This window comes from Mytilus galloprovincialis, chromosome 12, assembly GCF_965363235.1.
Source record: "Mytilus galloprovincialis chromosome 12, xbMytGall1.hap1.1, whole genome shotgun sequence".
Classification (NCBI taxonomy): domain Eukaryota; kingdom Metazoa; phylum Mollusca; class Bivalvia; order Mytilida; family Mytilidae; genus Mytilus; species Mytilus galloprovincialis.
This window is the reverse complement of record NC_134849.1, coordinates 17,909,177-17,924,298: the sequence shown is the minus strand read 5'-3', so window position 1 is coordinate 17,924,298 and position 15,122 is coordinate 17,909,177.

Genomic DNA, 15,122 nt, shown 5'->3' with positions numbered 1-15,122 from the left:
TAATTGTATATTTTTGAATCTGTCATGCTTTTAATTTCAACAGCTCCTATCTCAAATCAAAAATCAGGTGTCAACCATCCCTTAAACCATCGGTGGTAGTTTTTGAAAATTATAACACGAATGGCTTACTATAAATAATCAATTGAAATAAACTGACTGAATCATAATGACTCATAACCCAAAACAATTAAACATACAGGGAACACATAAGTTTGATCTAAAACACATTAAAATTACAACAATGAATAAACAAAAAATGTAGGAACAGTATTAGAAAGACAATTAAAACCTATGACAAAATATCGTTGAATAAAACAAACTTCTCCGGTAATCTTTAATATAATAATAATTTTGTTGTTACTTGTAGAAAAAGAAACATTGTTAGATAAATAATTCTATTATACTTCACATCGGAGGTAATTATGTTAAAGTCTTTATTCGTGACTTCCGCATCAAACTCAGGCATTGGAAATATTCGACAGACTAAATGCTTAAAAGATTTTAACCGTCAACCTCATTTTCATTGTATGGTTGGGGTCAAAGAACGTTGGGATTTGTGTTTTAGACTGGCACTATAAAAAGCTCGCACTTAAAATTTTGATAATGTAACGATCATGACTACCTAGATTAAATAAGTTCCATAATCCACTGGTCCAATTTAAGAATCTATAGGGATGATATTATCGATATTAAGATATACATAAGAAAGGACACATTTTTGTAGGTATAATAGCTCCTATGTAATACTCATTTAATACAAGATTTAGAATAAAAAAAAAGATCAGTAAAGAACCGAAAAAAATATCGAATTGTTAACATACTGTACAATAGAAATATGGTAGATCACTAAAAAAAAGATAAGTTAAATAAAAACAAAAACAATAACGTTTCAACCAAGCTTTAAAGTCATATGAAACGAGTGACCGGTGAAAAATGTTTTTATTAAAATTCTTGAATCAATGCATACACACATCATAAATTTCGTATAATCGTTATTTTTTTTCAACCAGTCAGTAATGTAGTGAAAATATGGCAAATAATTAAAGTTCGTGTTTGAAGCCGAAGTTTACCGATTGTCACCTGTTTGTCAACAATCAACTAAAAGCATGGATATTGAGCACGTGTTTAACATGAACAATCAGATAATAGTCTATTTTAAGGACATCCATTCGTATTGCGGTCAGCGGGTTTTTACGAGATGGGTCACACTGAGGTCGTACGGAAAAAATGTCGGGGAAAGAAGCAATTAAAATAAAGTAAACTTCTTCTAAATATGAACAAATTAAACAATTTCTTTAGAAAAAAGGATATGTACACCAGTTTTATAATGACAACTTTCAATTGAGTTGTAAGAAAAAGATATGCATTATTTTGTTTCTCATTTTGAGGTTTCTTATGACTTTAAGAGGTGATTACTTTAATTGTCAAAACATAAGATCATACACAAATATTTTAATTTGAATATATAAAGATCTTTCTGAATGCATTTTAACAATAGAAAATGAAATCCTCACAATAGTATCTGCACAGACTAAACATACTACAAACAGTAATACGATATTGTGCATATGTTGTCAGTACGTATCCGCATGCACTTTTTCAAGATTTGACTGTCTATTTTGTAACGATGTAAGTTGAATAACGTTACTATATATAATACTATATACGTCAATATACAGTCTCTATGATATTTCATATCACCACACATTAAAAAGATATACACATTAATCATTGATCATGTTGCCAAAAAACTAATAGTAGACTGGAGACTTTTCACAAATAAAATCTCTGGCATATGCACACTGAGCATCGTTCCAATTAAAACTAACTTGATATCCAAGCATAATACAATGCTGGTTCCCGTTCTTATTATCAGGCTGATTCGTTCTCCAGTCATGGAAAAGATTACTTCCGGGCAAGTTGACAGGAAGACCCGTATGTTCCCAAATAAATTCTCCTTCCGTAGCTAAGTCAGATCCTCCGATGAAGTAGTCATTTGTTGGTCCTGAAAAACAACTTTGATATAACTAATCGTTATTCTTGTTCAGTATTTCTACCTTATGAGGAAAATTGTTATTTCATATTTATTTATTTTTTAATACAAAGAAGATATTATAAATGATAAAAAGAATATTTGCGCCAGACGTGCGTATTATCTATAAAAGACTCATCAGGACGCTCAAATCTTAACCAGTTGAAAAGGCCAAATAATGTATGAAGTTGAAGATAATTGTGGAACAAGTATGACCAAATACAGCTAACCTAACTATATATGTGCCTGTCCCAAGTCAGGAGTGTGTTAATCAGTGGTTGTCGTTTGTTTATGTGTTACATATTTGTGTTTCGTTCTTTTTTTGTACATAAATAAGGCCGTTAGTTTTCGCGTTTGAATTATTTTACATTGTCATTTCGGGACCTTTTATAGCTGACTATGCGGTTACGAGGTTTGGTCATTGTTGAAGGCCGTACGGTGACCTATACTTGTTAATTTTTGTGTCATGATGGTCTATCATGGAGAGTTGTATAAAGGTATTCTATTTCTGAGGGTAGAAAAGTCTTAGTATTTAAAATTAAAAAGTTTTGTAAGCAATTAATTTATATATTTATTTATAGATATGCCAATATTAATGATAATTCATGTCAACACAAAACTGCTGAAAACTGGGCTGGCGATACCCTCGGGGAATGAAAAAAAAAAGACTTCAGTTTGACTTATAACACATACAAGATTGCAAACTTAAGACGAATCGAAAATATTTATAATATACGATTAAAACCCGTTAGATTTGTACAATGAAATGACAAAAAGTTAATTCTTCAAGTTTAACCCAATTAATAAAAAAAACAGAGAGCATATACAAAAGGAATGAAGTCAAAAAAAACAGACGAAAACATGGCCAACAAGTAACTATATTGAAATAATACTTTAAAATGCACAGGTTTTTCAAGGAAAGACTAAATGTATGTTATTCATGTTATGAATTATATATTTGATTGCAAGACGAATTTGTATCGGTTACTATAGCACTTATATAGTGATTTACTATAATATAATACTGCTGGATTCGCTAATTGTGCAATAAATATCCCCTCAAAAGCATCATCGGATATTTTATATGAAATAAGTACATTGTTGTTGCAACATGTTGAGCAGGATCTATCTACCCTTTCGGAACATTTGCGATCACCCCCAGTGTGTGGTGGGGTTCGTGTTGCTTAGTTTTCTATGTTGTGTCTTGTGTACTATTAATTGTGTGCTTGCCTTTTTCGTTTTTAGCCATGGCGTTGTCATATTTTCCAATCTATGAGTTTGATTGTCCCACTGGTATCTGTCGCCAAATTTTTCTTGCGATTTTGAGAAATTATCTTAGTATAAGTGTATGTACTATACACTTCAAAAATGAATTTCAGTTCAGAATACAATACTACTTATGGTACCAGTTTTGTAGTGGTACCAATTTATACTAGTAGCTGCTACAAATTCGAGCAGCCAAACATGTGTTCTATTGAAATAACAAGTAAGGACTTGAAACATAGATATAGTTAAAAAAAATTGAAATACTGACATACTGTAAACCAACTTATTTTTGCGAGCTATTTATTTTTGCGACATATATTTATAAGTAGAAAAATAACACAAATATTATCGTTGAGAACAATGAGAACTGCCTTATTAAGCTACCACTACAAACCATTAAAGTCTGAAATGGCCTATATCTGTACTCGACCGTACTGATTTTTACTCGACCAGTCTGAATTGGTCTGACTTTTACTTGACATTACTCGACCCCAGTCTGAGCCATACTCGACTGTACTGAATCGTACTTGACCCTTATCTGTGCCGTTGAAAATAGTCTGAACTATTACTCGACCAGTCTGAAACAGTCTTAACCCATTCTCGACATGTACTTGACCTATTTTTCAAGTCTAAATTATACTTAACCAAAGGTCTGAACAATACTCGACCAGTCTGAACCATACTAGACCAAAAAACCTCTACTTTTTTAACTGTTAAAATAAATTTCTTTTTAACTGACATATATAACAACAGCCAACAAAGTTTATAAAAGATTTTAACCTTATAAAAGAAATATATCTCTGATTGTATTTAGGATAAAAAAAATATATTATATATAACTTATATCAAAAAGGGATAAAATTAAATAAATAAATAAATAAAATTGTTTTTATGATTAGTGGTGAAATATAAAGTATAACCTCTGCTTGGGGGCAAACTCATGAATAAGACCACACCTGGTCAGAGGCATTAAATTCTAAATAACATTGATTAAAAATTGCAACATCCTGTTTAAATTAAATAACAAGGCCTTTCGAATATACATGTATGTACTAGATAAGTAATACACGAATTTAAGAGAATATGGCTTTCTTTTTACCTGTAAAACACACATGTACTGAGGTAATTAGAACATATGAAAGTGTTGTATGTATGCCATGTTAATTTGACAAAAAATACATAAATTAATTGAAAATTTTTTTTTACTGTTACTTTGGAATACATTCCCTTCTTAATAAGGTTATCAAGGATTGCAATGGAAATTCTATTATAATGATTATATTAAATTCTTGGTTTATTAAAACAAAACAATTAAGCTCTCATTTTTTTAAAATTTATTAAGTTGTTTTATATACTATTTTATATATATCTTAATAAAAAAACATTCACTGCATTATTACCTGAACTCAATTGACACCATAAATCTATACTAGGCTTAAGTTAATGGTGAAAAAAGTCCAGTTACCATCAGATACTTCCGAAATATTCATAAAATTTTGAATAATATTGAAAATATTAGTCACAATTCATTATTTTAGATTATTTGATCAGCTTGTTTTCTTTATATTTAAAAAATTGATATATATTATTATGTAAGTGTTGATTAATATTGAGTTGAAGTTATATTATGATTGATTATTGTGAAATTTAAATTTCATTACTGTATTGAATACATTTTTAATTTCAAGTTGTTGTTCAAATTTCATTTTTATTAAAACAATTCCTAAATTGATAAAATTCAGTTGATAGATACAAATAATGGGTCTAGTTTGGTTAAGACTTGGTCGAGTATGGTTCAGACTAGGTCGAGTATGGTTCAGACTAGGTCGAGTATGGTTCAGACTAGGTCGAGTACGGTTCAGACTCGTATAAAACGGTTAAGTACTGGTCAAGTACACATTCAGACTGTTAAGTATGGTTCAGACTATAGTCGAGTATTATCAAGTAAATCTCAGACGAATTCAGACTGGTCGAGTAAAAATCAGTACAGTCGAGTACAGATATAGGCCATTTCAGACTTTTAATGGTTTGTAGTGTACATCAAGTAAATTAGAAATTTACGAAATTAAAATAGCCGTGAAATGGACTATAAAGGGTTAAACGCGAAAGAAAATATCTGCGAAAATAAAAGGATTTACTGTTTAGTGTTTTTGTAATTTTACTTTTTACAGTTTCTAAAATTTTCCTTACCGTTTTATTATGTATTTTTGTTTATTCATTTATGTTCGTAGATTACAATTTTCGTGGATTAAGATACATGTGCAATGTTGAGGTTATTTCAGGTTGGGGTGTAAGCGTACCACACATTTTGTTTTGTTGGACGTTTAAATGGGGTTAAGCTATAACTACCATCACACGCAATAAAATTGTAAACATCAAAAACAATTGTAATAATGAGTAAACAGTAAAACAGCTTATAATTAATAATATGTGATTACCTATAACAGCTACATGATCCTTGATGAGAACATTTTCCTCAGTAGTTTCAATGATTGCAAGATAACCTCCATTGAAAGAACAAATGTCCTAATAAATAAAAATTAGAAAAATATACATGAAACAAACAAACAAAAAATGCAAAACAAGAACTTCTGGATTCTTGTCTAGTAATGCATATTTATGATTGGCGATGGTTTGTAATTGCGAAAACGTTTGGCACAAAATAAAACATTTAAAATGTTTATAAAATGTATGTAGCTTTTCATGGAATCTCAAAATGAATTACTGTTGTGTCTATTGTAAAAGAATTTATTTATGAATGCACCCACATATTTCTAAATTAACAGTGCATTGTCCAGATAGTTTGACTGCAGTAAATATTATAATGCTAAAAATAGTGCTTCCTCAAATTCTGGTACGTTTACTCCTTTGAGATTTTATGCAAGTTTGCATGAGTGGTTTGGAAGTGTTTTCAGCAAATGAAGCGCAGCGACATGAATGTCTGATACATTTTAATGATTATATAGCTGCAAGGACAATACAAGTCAACATTGTCATACTTGTTTTAAAATCTTTAACAAAAGTATTACTTTTTAATACTCAGACTCTTCCGAAAGCAATACAAATATGGTAATTTTTTGGTTTAAGATCAAAGTACAGAAAGCCGGGTTTGACAAACCACAAAACCAGGTTCAACGCAGCATTCATTCTTAAAATGTTCTATACCAAGTCAGAAAAGTGGCAATTGCTATATTGTAGTTCGTTTCTGTGTGTTATACATTTAAATGTGTTGTTTCTGTTGTGTCGTGTTCTCCTCTTATATTTGATGTGTTTCCCTCAGTTTTAGTTTGTAACCCGTATTTTTTTTTCTCAATCGATTTATGAGTTTCGAACATGGTGTACTACTGTTGCATTTATTTGTGGTCATTGAGTATCGAATGTTCATACATAACACAATGCTAACCTTAAATCCGATGAAATTCATAACGTACTTTTGTTTATTCATCATATTCTTTTTTATTCTATTGTTTATAGTTTAAGTCATAAATTTTGTATCAACTTACTTTCTTTTCGCAGTTTTAAATGTACAATGAATTACATTTATAATAAATTAATTTTAGTTGAAAATTTCAATCAACAGTTCAATTAGGTGCATGTTTTAATGAACATGGAACACATGTTGAATTTTTCAGGTTTATACAATGACTGTTTAAATAATACGTTACTAGAGTTTTAGACTGAAATATATTTAACAAGAATGAGTCCTCAGTACATAAATGCCCCATCCGCACTATCATTTTTATGTTCAGTGAACCGTGAAAATAGGGGGAAACTCTAATTTGACATTTAATTGGACAGATCATATCATAGGGAACGTGTGTACGAAGTTTCAATTTGATTGGACTGCAACTTCATCAAAAACTAACTCGACCAAAAACTTTAACCTGAAGCGGGACAGACGGACGGACAGACCAGAAAACATAATGCCCATAAATGGGGCATAAAAATGTGATCACATTTATAATGAATATATATACTTATGCTATGTACACCGGTATGTAAACAGTACCACGTGTGTTTGTTTATAGCTATACACATGTTGAAAGTATATAATAGAATATAACAATTAACACTCAGAAACGTGTCCCTCCCCCCAAACGTGTCCGATTCCCCCAAACGTGTCCACATCGACGTCATTGAACTGCAAAACATGTATGGGCGCCCAAACGTGTCCATTTTCAACTAACCCCTAAACGTGTTCAATCCCCAAAACGTGTCCATATCAAGCTTTATTTGGTTATTGCTATTTCATTAGTTTAATAATTTTACCATTTCATTAAAAATAAACATAAAGTCGTAAGGTCTTTTTTAAAACCGGCAGTATAAACTTGGTAAGAGTGGGGCGTCATTTCGGCTATGTCGTATGTAAATTGTAAGCAAACATTTTTATATAAACTGTGCATATACCTGCTCAAAATGTCATTTTCTCTGCGCATTAGAACTTTTATCTTCTCTCAAAATATGCATAAAACAATTGGACAATACGCAATCAACAGTCTAAAGTTAATTTATACACTAGAAATGTAAAATCATTAAAACTTGTATGTTCTCTCTAAATATGCATGAAATACTTGCAACTGGACAATACGCAATCAACAGTTTAAAGTTAATTTATACACTACAACTGTAAAAACATTAAAACATTAAAACTTGTATGTTGTCTCTAAATATGCATGAAATACTTGCAACTTGAAATACGCAATTAACAGACTAAAGTTAATAGATACAGTACAAATTTAATTTGCAATTAGTAAAAATACATTTTTATTGTGCCATACTTATCTAGTGTCTGTTTATTTGAAAACAGAAGTCTGTTATATCATCTTTTACCATGTAAAATGTGCCTCGTCTAGGACACTTATCTATTTGTATTACTACACCTCTTCGCTAGAAACCGCTACTTAAAACAGCAGTCCCTTTGTTCATAGCAGGATTGTTTCTGTAATCAACGATATCTCCTTTATTGTAATATTTGTAGCTGGTCATATCGTCCAGGGAGTTTTACTAAACAATTCCACAGGATATATTTGTTCACTATCAAAGTACTGCGTGATACCAGTTTTGACAAATGTGGATTGGCTCCCGGTATGATAATACATTTGTAGAACCTATCTTATCTTTTAACATGATGTCAATCAAATAATGCATGAAATATTTGGCACTTGACGTTAGGTTTAATCGTGTGTCTTAAGTGATGCTCGAAACCTAAAATTTATTAAAAAAAAAAAACTGAATAACAGTTTATGATTTGATGAGCTTTTAAAATATCAGAACTGTTGAATAAATGGAAGTAAACTTTGATGAACGATCGCCGTCGGATTGATATAAAAGACATCACCGGAGTTTATAATACACAAACAATTTACACAGTAAAAAGCTAATTCAACTACCTTCAATTTTTTGTATGTTCACCATTAATGAGCATGAAATACTTGCAACTGGACAATAAACAATTTCAGTCAAAATTTAATTAATATGATAAAGATTAAATTTGCAATTATGATAATCATTAACAACCGGCATTGAACAAACTAATGCTAATAAATGGCTACCTCATCAATTGCTTCCCTCTTAATAGAATTGCGGTAAACGTTATCGATTTCATTTAGGGCATACATGTTTTAGCGCTAAAAGACGTGAGACGTTCTGGCGTGTATAATAGTGGACACGTTTTTGCGAATAACAATTATCGGACACGTTTGGGGAATATTGAATATTAGGGACACGTTTGGGGAGAATAGACACGTTTGGGGGAATCGGACACGTTTGGGGGGAAGGACACGTTTGGGAGTATTACAAATATATATACTTATGCTATGTACACCGGTATGTAAACAGTACCACGTGTGTTTGTTTATAGCTATACACATGTTGAAAGTATATAACAGTCAGGGGCATTACTTAAACAAGTAACATTTAAAATTACCTATACAAGTAATGTTGAAAACGAGGCTATTTTAAATATAACTTATATAAGTAACTTTTCTAAATATTATTTTTATAGGTGTCCAACTACACAGATTTTACTAGTTTTAACAAATTTTCACGGTCATCTGGTTATTTTTCCCATGAATTATAAAATCTAATCTTTCTGAAACACTAATTACCTTTCTGACGCACTTATCTTTCATATCGACGCTTTTGGGTCAAAGATTGGTCCCTTGGGACTATTAAAATATCATTTTCCTCAAAAATCTTGAAGGTAGACAGATATAAATAGATAGAAACTTGTGAATTAATTAAGACTTGAAGTTATTTATAATTTGTAACCCAAAACAATTACATATGTTCCTTAAATAACTGTTATTACTAATTCTTTCAAAGATGTATAAAATAGATTATTCAAGTAATATTTTTGTCATTATTTTTAAAGTAACCCTTTATCTCTATACTCCTCCTAAATCTAATAAATTCTTCATTTTATGATATAAAATGTTGAAAAAATTATGAAAACTACATTTAGTCCATGTTTCTAATGAAATTTAAAATAACTGTATTGAGTAATTTTATATTTTTTTAAAACAAAAAGTAACTAAAAAAAATTACTTGTTTAAGTAATGCCCCTGACTGTATAATAGAATAATGTTTTTCATTGATCGAGATGAAACTGACCATAGTAGTTTTATCAGGTCTATTCAAATATTTTGTGCTATACTTTTGGCGGTTATGTAAATTTGAGATAATGTCATTCGAGGTTCGCTTTTTGTGCAGTAAAGTTTCCCACCCCGGCTCCCACTCGGCTTAATGTATTTTTCCTGTCTTATATTTAATTAATTTGAATAATAATGTGTGAAGGAACAGAATCTCTAATTTGTTTCATAATATGCATTTGCGAGAAAAATGAAAGTTGATTTTGTTTTTGTCGATTGGTGTTTGTGTTTGTGATCTGCAGCGGCCTAGGCAGACCGTAACAGATAAACAATTATTACATGGCATTTGTCTTTAATAAAATTAAAGCTTTGCTGCACACTTTCAGGCGAGCTGATCTCATACTAAGGTGTTGAGTTTATTTTGTAAATGATTTATAGATATAGGAAGATGTGGTGTGAGTGCTAATGAGACAGCTCTCCATCCAAATAACAATTTAAAAAAAGTAAACCATTATAGGTCAATGTACAGCCTTCAAAACGGAGCGTTTGCTCACACTGAACAACAAGCTATAAAGGGCCTCAAAATTACAAGTGTAAAACCATCCAAACGGGAAAACCAACAGTCTAATCTATAGAAAACTAAACAAAAAACGAAAAACGAGAAACACGTATAAATTACATAAACAAACGACAACTATTATACAACAGATTCCGTTCCCTTAAAGTAATGAATAAGAACATAATTAACACAACCATCTGTGTCGTTCGAATGGATAAGTGTAATTCGTTCTTAGTCTGCATCAGGTACAAACGTTATAAAGTATCATTCAACTGTGTTCAAATCTGTATGCAACGTCACCCGGTTTAATTTGGGTCTAACGTTGATATAGCAACAAGTTCGTTTGAACTTTGTAAATGAAAATCATGAAAATGTCACGAAGAGAACACAGCTAACTATTTGATTTTAATGTAACATTAACCTATGAACACAATTGATAGTCTATGTTTTGTTATGAATTATACATTAAATCAGCTTTCAATCAATTAAAATTTATAACTTTTGTCAAATTTGTGGTAAGGCATCAAGACACACGTTTTGATGACTGATTTGTTTAATTTGTTTATTGATTACAAGGTCAATCATAAGTTTGTTTTTATACACTACATTGGTACGTTTGATTGGACAAGCTTGATATAATTTTAAGCATGCACAGACATTGATACGTTTGATTGTACAAACCTTGGTATAATTTTAAGTATGCACAGACATTGATACGTTTGATTGTACAAACCTTGGTTTAATTTTAAGTATGCACAGACATTGATTAGAAGAAAAAAAATACGAACTAATAAGATAAGGTGGTGAACCTTGCATTCTGATGCATACAAATAACTCTATGAATACGCAATATTTTAATTTGTTCCGAATGAATAACATTGATAGTTTTTGAAAACGATATGGTTTTATGGAATTGAAACTGATTGTTGTGTCTTGACAATAAACTGGTATTTAAACTTTGAATTCTTATTTGGGTATTTATATACATTTGTTCCAAGTATTGGGACTTTTCCAATTGTTCATATATTGCAGTTTTATTTAGGTGCATTATTTAATTAAAACGGAATTTTTGTTTTGAAACATATGTTGAATTTCCCAGGTTCATTCAATGACTGTTCAAATATTATGTTTAAAGGGTCTTGTGTGTATGAATTGGTCTAGTATTATTGTGAAATAAATATAAAAAAAGTGGAATGATTTCTTAAGGAAATATAGATAATAAGATAAATCAAGGCAATAGTAGAATATCGTTGTTCAATGATGAAACTTTATAAGGTGGCTTTAATATGGGGAAAAAATTGCATTAATCAAACTATTGAAATTTAAAAAATAATTCTCAACTTGCGTTTGTTCTTCGAATCTGTATGTGGCATCCCCATGGTTACTAGAACTTGAAGCCACAAATGGAGATAGCTAAAAGTTCCATTAAGGGTTACAGAACACCTAGGAAAAAATAACTCTTACTCATGGTCTGATTCATTGCTACGTTTTAAAATCACGTGCAATATGCAAGCTTTTAAAAGATCATGATTAGAATGCTTACATTATTGCTAAGAGTAGCTGTACACCTATTGTTATTCCTTTAATCTTTTAATCCATATCAAATTACTCATTTTCCATGAATGAATCTTCAAAGAGACATAATAGGGAAATTTCATAGTGAAATAAATTGACCAAAAGAAAACCAGGACGTTAGAAAAGGAGGGAAACAGAAAGGTCAAAGGACCATAACTGTTTTCGTTTTTTACTTGCCAATGCCTAGGTCTTATATAAAATCAAATAAAGTACAACAGTCAAAAGTCTAAGGATGCTACCATTTGATTTTATAGGGGGGGAGGGATTGAATTAAAAATGTTGTCCTACATTTTTTTTGTAATCATAGGGGGAGGGGTTGGACTGGGATCTTTTTTTAAAGCTCAGGATTTCGGGATCCGGAAATTTTTTATCTAATTTCGGGATGTCGGGATTTAAATTCATTTAAACTCGGGATTTCGTGTTTTTTAAGCTCTGGATTTCAGGATCAGGACCCATCCTACAATGTACCCTCCCTTATCTGACATCATTGTCCTGTAGTTTTATTTTTCATTCTCTAGGGACCTGCAATTTTCATTACTTTATCCTGAAATTGTTTACATAAATATTAATCTGCTTGTTATGCCAAATTATTGTTCCTGCCTTTGTTTGCTCAAAAGCCAGTCTTGCCTTTTTCAAAATTCATCCAAGCCTCCCTCCCTCTAACAATAAAAGTTTAACCAAATAAAAAAATAAACCATCTACAATTATACAATGCTTCTGTTCGTAGATCTTCGTACCAAAATCAAAACTTAATTGACTCCACAATACTTTAAACGTGCAATAAGAAGATACCGAAGGGGATAATCAACCAACAGTGCATTATTTATTAGTCACCGAACAAAAACAAAAAGAAGAAAAAAACCCATTCGATTCAGTCTACAAAACACTACACATATGTATGTACTCTCACATTCATCTAAATAAAAAAATATACTACATCTTTCTAGTATCTTTTTCCAACCTTTATCCTGACAAGTGTAGAAAATAAACGGGTGTCTTCTATTCCGTCCGCAATTTTATGGAAAGTAAAGTCTATATTTAGAATCATGGTTAAAGCTGAAACTACACATGTATGATATAAATAGAGCATGTTAGTTTTGCTTTATTAAATTTAAATTTCGAATAGATAGCAAAATTTGTTATTTTCTTTTGTTGTGCTTTTGTCCTGTTTGTGTATCTATCCGAATTTTTTAATCAAATGCAATTCTGAAATAAATAAAAAAAAAAAAAAAAAAAAAAAACAGAAAGTGTGGTGTTATTGAAAGTGACAGATGAAAATCTTTCTTTCCAAGTCTCACTTCAAGATTATTAATAAGGAGCCCAAAAAATAATGTGAAACTTGTAACTGCCGTACTTTTAACTAAAGGAACCAGTTTTATCTAATGTTCATAACCTCTGCAGAAATACTAAAAAAAATGTTTAACCATGTTAACGGACTTGATTTCACAGTATAAGGATTTTGCACAGTCAGCTCTATTTCATCTCTCATGAGCCGTGGTTCTTTGCACAATAGTTTTGTTCTTTAATTTTTAATTGTATATTTTTAAATCTGTCATGCTTTTAATTTCAACAGCTCCTATCTCAAAACAAAAATCAGTTACATCCTTTTTTCCCTCCTGGATTCCTAGTAAGTTTTTACTTTGCTGTCTGTTTAGTAGTTAAGTATGTACTCTGCGCTTCAATAGAAACTATTCCTTTTTCAAACTATTGTATGTGACTACATGTCCATTATGTATTCCGTGTGGATGGAATGGGTTGACATGTCATAAAATGTGTCTATATTGTTGTATGGTTGATTGAAGCTTGTGTAATATGATTTTCTTTTAAATTGACATGAATTCATAACTACATAAAAGTCATTGCCCGTACAAGTGTTTCTTACCAAAAAAACACAATTATCGTCCTCGAGGTCAAAGTTCAAGGTCACATGAAGGTCAAATTTTAAGAAGGCACACCACCTCATGATGATACATCGACATGCCAGAGATGTACGGCCTAGTCAGAGCTCCAGATAAGCTGCGTATTTGCGTGATCACGCAATAAAAATAATTAAAAACCCAATGCAAGTGCCATTGCAGGGTTCAATAACCAATGAATTCAAAGGAAAACCAAACTATATGCCAAAACCATGAGTTCTTAATGCTTTTACTCGCTTTCGTTTGCGTTATTTACCCTTATCTGATTACGGTCGTAGCGTAAATCTATTTTAGAATATTTATAATTGGAAATGTCCTATCGTTCTGAAAATAAAGTAGCTGAAATGGGTCCCTGTTGGAATATTTCGTTGCTCAACAGGTAAACGTAAATACGAAAACATTTCGATCTTCTCGGCATTAATCCAATTAGCGTGTGTCATGTTGTCATATTTTTTCGAATTGGTCGGGACTAATCATAAAATTGAGAATGGAAATGGGGAATGTGCCAAAGAGACAACAACCCGACAATAGAAAAAAAAAAACAACAGCAGGTCACCAACAGGTCTTCAATGTAGCGAGAAATTCCCGCACCGGAGGCGTCCTTCAGCTGGCCCCTAAACAATTATATACTAGTTCAGTGATAATGAACGCCATACTAATTTCCAAATTGTACACAAGAAACTAAAATTAAAATAATACAAGACTAACAAAGGCCAGAGGCACATGACTTGGGACAGGCGCAAAAATGCGGCGGGGTTAAACATGTTTGTGAGATCTCAACCCTCCCCTATACCTCTAGTCAAACAATACGCACATTAAAATTCAGTCCAAGAGAAGTCCGAGTCTGATGTCAGAAGATGTAACCAAAGAAAAAAAAAACAAAATGACAATAATACATAAATAACAACAGACTACTAGCAGTTAACTGACATGCCAGCTCCAAACTTCAATTAAACTGACTGAAAGATTATGATTTCATCATATGAACATCAGGCACAATCCTTCCCGTTAGGGGTTTAGTATCATACCATCATAACATATATGAGAAGAACATAACCCGTGTCAATAGCATACAATGATTTAAAACGAAAGTTAATGTCCGCATGTTTTCATCTTCTTTCTTTTTGATAGCTTAGGGAAAGTTATGATAATAACAAAACTCAGCTAGTGTTTTGATGAAGCAT